The sequence below is a fragment of the Macaca nemestrina genome, chromosome 12, assembly GCF_043159975.1.
Source record: "Macaca nemestrina isolate mMacNem1 chromosome 12, mMacNem.hap1, whole genome shotgun sequence".
Lineage (NCBI taxonomy): Eukaryota > Metazoa > Chordata > Mammalia > Primates > Cercopithecidae > Macaca > Macaca nemestrina.
Genome location: NC_092136.1, coordinates 129,746,031 through 129,756,026, shown reverse-complemented (window position 1 = coordinate 129,756,026; position 9,996 = coordinate 129,746,031). Strand labels below are relative to the sequence as shown.

The following is a 9,996-nucleotide window of genomic DNA, read 5'->3' as shown; positions in this document are numbered from 1 at the left end:
GCACCTGTGAACACATATGCAAAAATACAGTGTCAAAACTCACGGCCTCTCTGGGTCACGCAGGCTCTACCGTCTAAGGAGACGGAGTCACCCACAGTGCAAGTCCCGACGGTCAGGAGGGCCCATTTTCTGCGCTTGCGCAATCATCACGTTTCCCCTCCCCGCCCTGAGCCCCGCCCCCGAGCTCGCTCCGCCCCGCCCCCTTCTCCTCCCCTTCCCCAGTCAGGCCGCCCGCGCAGAGCATTGTGGGACACAAACAAAGTGCCCCCAAACAGGCTGGAGTGAGCGGAGCGGCAACGGCGGCGGCGCCGGCCCGCAAGCGCGCGGCGGCGGCTCCCTCCCAACCTCCCCCTCCCCTCCCCTCAGTCCCCTTCCCCTTCCCCACCCCGCCCCGCTGGGAACACGCGAGCCGTCGCCGCGCTCCCCAAACAGCCGCCTGCCCTCGGCCAACCGTCCCCAACGGCCGCCCGCGCGCGGCTCCCGGGCCCCCTGGCTCCTCCCCTCTGGCCCCTCCGAGCGCTGGGGTGCTTCCCTCCCCGCCTCCTCGCACTCCCACCTCGCGGGCACGCCGGTGGGCTGTGCCGCCATGCCCCAACCACAGGCTGCTCACGGGCCTAGGCGCGGCGGCCCGAGATAGGGGCCCCTGAGCCTCCCGGGGGAGGAGAGAGGCAGCGAGCCGCGCGCTCCGCCCCCTCCCCCCGGGCCGCCGCCGCCGCCGCCGCCTCGCCGCCCCAGCCTGGCGGGAGAAGGAGGAGGAGCAGCAGGCCTCCGGGCCCGGCGCCGCCGCCCGCAGGTAACGGGGAGGGGAGGGCGGGCTCCGGTCGCGCGGGGGGCGGCCCCTGCACGCTGCCCGGGTTTGACACCGCGTGGCCCCCACCTGGCGCCGGAGGGAGTGGAGAGCGGGTCTGTCACCCTGGTCCGCGCCGGGAGACACCCCACGGGATCCCCTCGGTGGCATTTAATCCTTCTGGGAGGAGACCGGCCTTGGGCCCCACGGTCCCGGAGCAGTTACCCCGACCTTCCGGGGAGCTGCCCGTCCTTTGCACGCCCATTTGCCCAACACCCTAACCCGGAGCGGCCGGAGGTGTTGCCACCTCTCACCTGGTCGAACCCGGGAGGTTCAGACCTGTTTTTTTTTTCTCCTCCTTTCCCCTTTTGCTTTTTCTCTGGTACAGGAAAGAAAAAGATGGCACTTCTTTAAAAAAAAAAATATATATATATATATATATGTGTATGTGTATATACACACACACACACACACAAACACCTTTTTTTCTTTCCTTCCTGAGGATCACTCTGCATCTAGTCGTTTTATTGCTGGCCTAATCAGAAAAAGGGGTTACCTCGAGAAATGACAGGTACGTTAGAACTGATTAAAGGAAATTGCGTCCATGTGAGTTCTATGAATCCAAGCAGAATTTAGAATAAAACCCTGTAATTGTGTGCTTTTTTTGGAACTTACAGAAATGAAGACAAAAACTTAATTTCTTTTTTAGCATGTAAGTAGATAATGTCTTGAAGTCAGGAAGAAATTCTCTGTAACTTCCACTTATTTTCTTAGTGTTTTATTTGGAGATCGGCTAATACCGGAAGCAAGCTGCACAATTTTGATTTCCTTTTCTCTAGGTGTTCAGTTGGAATTCTTGGGTTTAAAAAATACTGTATAAATCTTCATTTCCCCCATTACTTCACTGGGACTGTCAGTGGATTAATAATAATTTTACCTAATGTAGTTTCCCCTTCTCATAGAATGTGAATATAATGAACGTTGTACTGTAGTTTTGTATTTTGGGATTATTAGTAATATATTGATTATGAAAACCAGATTTATTTATTTTGTGCAGTACTGCTTGGCATTTTTGCATTTGTACTTAATTCTCAGAACAACCTAGTGATGCAGATATTATTACTTGAATTTTATAGAAGTGACAAACTCAGTGATACGAAGAATTATAACTTGCCTTAAGGACACACGAGTAGTAAGATAGTTTAGATTTCAACCCAAATATAATTCCGGTGTAGGTGTACTTTCGTGTACTTTCTACTGTACTTCTCAATAGAAGTACAATTTTATTAACTTTGTTATGAAAAATTTTAGTCTTGCAGAGGTTGGTTCTATACAGTTGTGATCGGTTATTCATGCAATGAATAAAAATGCTAATCAATGCAATGAATAACCAATTCAGTGGTTCGCATTTTTGCCATATTGTTTCCCGTCTTTCTCTGTATGTGTGTAATTATTTGAAAGTAAGCTGCAAACACCTTAATCCTCAAATGTTTCAACACGTGTTTCCTCAAAATAGGGACATTCTCCTACTAACCCCAGTATCATTATTAATGCCTATTAAAATTAACAACTCCATCTTCAAAATTCCTCAGTTGTTCCAAAGTGTCTTTGAGAGTTCCGCCCCCAGCTGTAGTCAGTCAAGATTCATGCATTGATTGCATTTGGTGATTAAGTCTTTAGTGTTTTTTGTAAAATGAAGAGTATCCATCCCCTCTCCTTTTTGCAGGGGAAATTGAATAGGATGAATGTTCCCTCCCTCCTTTTTTCCTGACACCTAATTGACCAAACCAGTTGTCTTGTAAAATATGCCCACATTCTGGATTTGTGCCCTCCTAATGTCATTTCATTTATTCCTCTTTCTCCCCGAATTTTCTATTAACTGGAAGTTAGGTGTAAAGGAAGGCTTAATTAGCTTAAAGTAAAACTTCCTTTGGCAAAAATATTTAATAGGTGATGCTATGTACCTCCTATTGCATAACATAGGAGGCACATAATGTCAGATTCCCACACTATTAATGATGCTAAATGTGACCATTTGATGAAAGTCCTGACTGCTGATCTGTTGTAAAGGTGTGGTTTGCCAGCTTGTGATTAACATGTAATCTTGGGGTAATACTGGGACACTAAGCAAATACCCAGGTTCTGACAACCTTTTGCTTAGCACCCATGATGACTTTTGCTTAAATCAGTTGTTTTATTGGAGATTCTCTCTAAGGAAGAGATTTCCTTCATTAAATGCAGGTAAATAAACTATTGTTCTTCCCCAAAATGCAAATTAAATGTTAAATTTAATCTCTTTACTTTTCAATATTCAGAGTAAAGAGCTGGAGAAATAGCCACCCCCATTGATGACATACAAGATGTTTTTTGGGGGAGGGGTGAATGATACCACTTCGGACTCTGATGGATTTTAATTTATTCCTTGTTTTATAACCAGTTACAGTCGTTTTTCTTTTTAATGACCAAATTGTCCCAGATTTGGTCAGTAGGATCCATTTCAGGCAGACTCTTGTGTGTTTGACACCCCTGCGCCCCGTTAACCTTGGAGTGCTTTCTGACACAAGTTACTCCAGGGTCTATCTTATCCTTTCTTTGCTCACCTCTGGAAAGGGCTGTTTATCCAAGGAGTCTTGGTTCTTTTTAGTGAGAAATCATATATAGAAACCAAGTTCTGGATGTTTTTCATATTCATTGCTGCTGCAGTATCTTTGCTTCTAGGTGCTTTGAGAGGAGAGAACTAAGAAAAAGTTTTTTGCTTGTTTAATCATGAGTTCAGAGTGATATTCCAGTTCCTATTTAGCAAGCAGACTTTTTCTTCCTTGACTCTATGTTTTTCTTGTCTTAAATGAAAATCTTGGTATTTAATTCAATTAATAAGCTGGCCAAGCACGGTGGCTCATGCCTGTAATCCCAGGACTTTGAAAGGCCGAGGCAGAAGGATTGCTTGAGCCCAGGAGTTCAAGGCCAGTCTGGGCAACATGATGAGACCCCATCTCCATAAAAAATAAAAAAATGAACCAGGCATGGTGGTGTGTGCCTTTGTTCCCAGTTGTTCAGGAGGCTGAAGCAGGTGGATTGCTTGAGCCCAGGAGGTTAAGGCTGCAGTGAGCCATGTTCATGCCCCACTGCACTTCAGCCTAGATGACGAGTGAGACCCTGTCTCAAAAAAAAAAAAAAAAATTAATAAACCTATTTACTTTCTCCCACTGTATACATAAAATCATTTTAAAATTGTAGTGCTGGTATTACTAATATCAATAAGCTTCATAAAGTTTAAGATTTCTTTGCATTTTCATATTTAGACTGTATTGTGTGAAGAATGTATAATGAGTACTGCGTCACTTGAAATACTTTTCTTTGGTTATGCTACCAATTTGTTATGGTTCATAGGTTTCAGTTTTTACTTAGGATTTTATTTTTGAATATGTAAAGTATGTAAATAGTGTAGACGTCAAAATAATGTTTTAAAACTATACTTGGATTAGGCCGGGCGCGGTGGCTCACGCCTGTAATCCCAGCACTTTGGGAGGCCGAGGCGGGCGGATCATGAGGTCAGGAGATCGAAACCATCCTGGCTAACACGGTGAAACCCTGTCTCTACTAAAATTAGCCGGGTGTGGTGCTGGGCACCTGAAGTCCCAGCTACTCGGGAGGCTGAGGCAGGAGAATGGTGTGAACCCGGGAGGCGGAGCTGGCAGTGAGCCGAGACCGCGCCACTGCACTCCAGCCTGAGCGACAGAGCAAGACTCCATCTCAAAAACAACAACAAAAACGGTAGTTGGATTAGCCGGACATGGTGGCACATGCCAGTAGTCTCAGCTACTTGGGAGACTCAGGCAGGAGAATTGCTTGAACTGGGGAGGCAGAGGTTGCAGTGAGCCGAAATTGCGCCACTGCACTCCAGCCTGGGTGACAAAGCAGGACTCCGTCTCAAAAGCAAAACAAAACAAAACAAAAAACAGCGATACTTGGATAAACCTCATTAAAATTACTTTTTAAAGATGAAGTAGTGTTTATCTTTACCATCCTTTTAATATCTATTACATTCTCATATCAAGCTCAGAAGAATTAGCAGTAAGACAAATATGTTATGTGAAGCCACATAGAAGTACTTTTAAATTTTAAAATTAGATCCTGCTTCCTCTGGCAAAGAGAAAGAACTAAGACTAATTTTTAGAAGTTAGCAGAGAAGTGGATTCCATGCTTACTTTTTTTTTTTTTTTTTTTAAAGAGACAGGGGTCTCACTGTGTTGCCCAAGCTGGAGTGCAGTGGCTATTCACAGACTCAGTGCTGCTACTGATAAGCATGGGAGTTTTGACCTGCTCTGTTTCTGACCTGGCCCAGTTCTCTCCTCACTAGGCAACCTGGTGGTCCCTCACTTCCAGGAGGCCACCATGTTGATTCCTAATTTAGTGCAGACACCCAATCGGCATAGGATACTACAGCCCAGAACTTCTGGGCTCAAGCGATCTTTCTGCCTCAGCCTCTTGAGTAGGTGGGACTACAGACACACACCACTGTGTCCGGCTCTTTTTGTTTTTTAAATAGAGATGATTTCTCACTATGTTGTCCAGGCTGATCTCTCAAACTACTGAGCTCAAGTGATCCTGCTGCCTTGGCCTCCCAAAGTGCTAAGATTACACGCATAAGCCTATAGCCATAGGCCTAGATACCACATTTTTAAATAAAAATTTCATAAAAGTAGAACTGTAGCTTTTACTTAAATCATGTCTTTAAAGAGGCATGTAGTTGGTAGAGGTTTTATGACTCCATCTACTTTTTGAACGTTTTTTTTGTTTGTTTGTTTTTGAGATGCAGTCTCCCTCTGTTGCCCAGGCTGGAATGCAGTGGCTTGATCTCAGCTCACTGCAGTGCACCGCTGTCCCCTAGGTTCAAGCGATTCTCCTGCCTCAGCCTCCCTAATAGCTGGGATTACAGGCGTGTACCACCATGCCCAGCTAATTTTTGTATTAGTAGAGATGGGGTTTCACCATGTTGCCCAGGTTGGTCTCGAGCTCCTGACCTCAAGTGATTCACCTGCCTTGGCCTCCTAAAGTGCTGGGATTACAGACGTGAGCCACCGCATCCAGCTGACTCCATCTACGACAAAACTGGAATAAATATGCTTTGTACAGATAAAAAGGCATTTGGATGTGTGATCAGTGGAGATAACACATTTTGTTTGGGTTGGACCGAATTTGATAGAAATTCATAATTACGTGATCTCAAATGAAGTTTTAAGAGGGAGCAGTGTTCTGCTTACTTTAGATGTAAAGTAAGCAGAGCACAATTAGGCAATTTATCAGCCTCCTGTCAACCAAGTACTGAAAAGCAAAACTGTGCGTGTAGTGTGTTTTCCTGTGTTCATCCTCACTGTCAGGTCACACTAGCTGGGACTGGTGTTACAGGCGGTAAAGGAATTTACCAAGGCAATTGTAGGTAAAGAAGGGCAGATTTATTAAAGAAAGTATGAAAGTGGGTTGGTTGCAAGGGTGCAACGGGCAGATCAGCAAGAGAGAAGCTGCCTGCCAGGAGACAGTGGCTTGCTGGGGATTTTATAGGGTGATGCTTCTGCTATGTGCTGCAGAGAGCGCTATGTGCAGTACTGATAAGGCCAAGGTTGCAGTGAGCTAGCTTGCATTTTTCTGTCAGCCAAGAGTCTGGTGATAAGTTGAGTGCGGAAAACTTGTGAGTTATTTGTGCAGGAGGGCTGTGTGTCTTGGACCATGAAGAAAGGCAGACTTATACCTTATCTGCTTTTTCTTTTTGCTGTGCCCTTTTCCCACCAGCCTGACTCCTTTTCCCTTATTAGGACTCCACAATCACTGCTTTCAATAATAGAGTGAATATCTAGTTCCATTAGGGAGTGGAGTGGGAAGATGGAGAATGCTTGCACTTGGACCCATTCACCCTCATTCTGTCTTTAATCTCAGTAAAATACATATACTACCCAAGGTTCTTAGAACACATAAGGTGATGAAAAAGAATACTACAAACAGTTGCATGGGTATGTGTAGCCATGTAGCAGCTAGAACCTGTTGTGTAAGCTGAATGAACTAATACAGTGTTGATAATGATGCTAACATTTGTTATGCCCTTTCTGTATGCCAGCTGTGCTGAACGTTTTATACGTTATCTTATTTAAATCTCACATTAACCCTTTGACATTGCTACTAGTATCTTATTTTGCAGTAAGGAAACTGATACCTAGAAGCATTAAATGACTTGCCTAGAGTGTCACAGTAAGTGGCCGGCCCAGGTTTCAAACTCAAGGCTGTTTAGAGTTAGCACTTAGCTGCTTTGCTCCACCTCACAACTAAATGTAACCAGTCATAAAAATTGAATATATTTTCCGTCACCATGAATAGGGAACTACAGGACAGATGCTGTAACAACCTCAAAGATTACAATGGAGATATGTTATGAAAAATGTGTCATTAGGCGATTGTGTCGTTGTATAAACTTCATAAAGTGTACTTAGACAAAACTTGATGGTATGGCCTACTCTACATCTAGATTATATGGTATAGCCTATTGCTCCTAGGCCACATATCTGGACAGCATGTTACTGTACTGAATGCTGTAGGCTTTTGTAACACAGTTGAAAGTGTACGTATATCTAAGCATTTCTAAACCTAGAAAAGATGCGGTAAAAAAATGGTATTAACAGGGTTGGGTGTGATGGCTCATGCCTCTAATCCCAGCACTTGGGGAGGCTGAGGCGGGTGGATCACCTAAGGTCAGGAGCTCGAGACCAGCCTGACCAGTATAGTGAAACCCCGTCTCTACTAAAAATACGAAAATTAGCCAAGTGTGGTGGCATGCACCTGTAGTCCCAGCTACTCGGGAGGCCAAGACAGGAGAATTGCTTGAACCTGGGAGGCGGAGGTTGCAGTGAGCCGAGATCACACCACTGCATTCCAACCTGGGTGACAGAACGAGACTCTGTCTCAAAAAATAATAATAATATGGTATTATAATATGGGACTCTTGTGGTATTTGTGGTCTATCATTGAGGGACACATGCCACGCATGATTGTATATCATTTTCCTTTCTAATAGATGTGGGAGTTTCTGATCCCTTGCTTCAGAAACTGCATTTAGATACTGCTTTAAAAGGCATTTTAAAAGTAGAGTATCAGAAATCAAGATGGATTGATGGATGGATAGGTATGTGATGAAACAATTACAGTAGAATGTTAATGGTAGGATCTACGTATGGCTATTCAGGTATTCAACTGTAATTTTTCTTTTTTTTTTTTGCTTGTTCTTTGATTTTTTTTTTTTTTAATTTTGATAGTTTTGGGGGAACAGGTGGTTTTTGGCTATATGGATAAGTTCTTTAGTGATGATTTCTGAGATTTTGGTGCACCCGTCACCTGAGCAGTGTACACTGTATCCAATGTGTAGTCTTTAATCCCTCACCCCACTTCCACCCTTCCCTCCAAGTCCCCAGAGTCCATATGCTTTTGCATCCTTGTAGCTTAGCTCCCACTTATAAGTGAGAACATACAACATTTGGTTTTCCATTCCTGCGTTACTTCACTTAGAATAATGGCCTACAACTCTATCCAAATTGCTGCAAAGGCCACTATTTCATTCCGTTTTCATGGTGTAAACCACATTTTCTTTATCTGCTCATTGGTTGATGGGCCATATTTTTGCAATTGTGAATTGTGCTGCTATAAACCTGTGTACATGTGTCTTTTTCATATGACTTCTTTTCTTTTGGGTAGATACCCAGTAGTGGGATTGCTGGATCAAATGGTGGTTCTACTTTCAGTTCTTTTTTTTTTTTTTGAGGTGGAGTTTCATTCTTGTTGCCTAGGCTGAAGTGCAGTGGCGCAGTCTCGGCTCACTGCAACCTCTGCCTCCTGGGTTCAAGCAGTTCTCCACCTCAGCCTCCCAAGTAGCTGGGATTACAGGCATGCACCACTATGCCGGCTAATTTTGTATTTTTAGGAGAGATGGGGTTTTCCATGTTGGTCAGGCTGGTCTCGAACTCCCGACCTCACGTAATCCTCCTGCCTCAGCCTCCCAAAGTGCTGGGATTACAAGCGTCAGCCATCGCACCCAGCGTACTTTAGTTCTTAAAGGAATCTCCATACTGTTTTTCATAGTGGCTGTACTAGTTCACATTTCCACCAGCAGTGTGTAAGTGTTCCCTTTTCACTACAGTCATGCTAATATTTATTATTTTTTAATTTTTAAATTATAGCCATTCTTATAGGAGTAAGGTAGTATCTATCTCATTGTGGTTTTAATTTGCATTTTCCTGATAATTAGAGATGTTAAACATTTTTTCATGTGTTTGTTGGCTGTTTTTAAATCATTTGAGTATTGTCTATTCATGGTTTTTTTTACCCACTTTTTGATGAGATTGGTGGGGTTTTTTGTTTCTGTTGTTGTTGTTGTTGTTTTGCTGGTTTGTTTGTATTCCTTGTAGATTCTGGATATTAGTCCTTTGTTGGATGCATCGTTTGCAAAAATTTTATACCACTTTGGGTTGTCTGTTTACTCTGCTGATTATTTCTTTTGCTGTTTAGAAACTTTTTAGTTTTAATTAGGTCCCATTTATTTACTTTTGTTGCATTCACTTTTGGTTTCTTGGTCCTGAATTCTTTGCCTAAGCTAATGTCTAGAAGAGTTTTTCTGATGTTATCTTTAAGAATTTTTAGGATTTCAGGCCTTAGATCCACTTGGGTTGATTTTTATATAAGCTGAGAGATGAAGATCTTGTTTCATTCTTCTACATGTGGCTTGCCAGTTATCCCAGCACTGTTTGTTGAATAGGGTGTCCTTTCTCTACTTTATGTTTTTGTTTGCTTTGTCAAAGACCGGTTGGCTGTAAGCATTGGGCTTTATTTTTGGGTTCTCTATTCTGTTCCATCAGTCTACATGCCAGTTTTTACACCAGTACTGTGCTGTTTTGGTAACTATAGCCTTGTAGTGTAGTTTGAAGTCAGGTAATGTCTTTCCTCCAGATTTGTTCTTTTTGCTTAGTCTTGCTTTGACTATGTAGGCTCTTTTTTGGTTCCATATGAATTTTAGAATTTTTTTTCTAGTTCTGTAAAATGATGATAGTATTTTGATGTGAATTGCTTTGAATCTGTAGATTGCGTTTAGCAGTAAGGTCATTGTCACCATATTGATTCTACCCGTCCATGAGTTTCCATTTGTTTGAGTTATTGATGATTTGTTTCAACAG

General features: G+C 43.3%; 1 protein-coding gene across 23 annotated transcripts in view; it reads left to right on the top strand.

The window, feature by feature from the left end:
• Positions 1-242: 242 nt before the first annotated feature.
• LOC105476188 (zinc finger and BTB domain containing 44) overlaps positions 243-9,996 on the top strand; it is a 103,488-nt gene continuing 93,734 nt past the window's right edge. For 6 of the 23 annotated variants that reach the window (XR_011611186.1, XM_071075835.1, XM_071075843.1 and 3 more), the window contains exon 1: positions 243-793. The gene's annotated coding sequence lies outside the window, so the exon portion shown is untranslated. Of the gene's footprint in view, positions 794-1,289; positions 1,359-9,996 lie in introns of all 23 variants that reach the window. The other 17 variants (XR_011611184.1, XM_071075839.1, XM_071075840.1 and 14 more) reach the window with 6 other exon arrangements.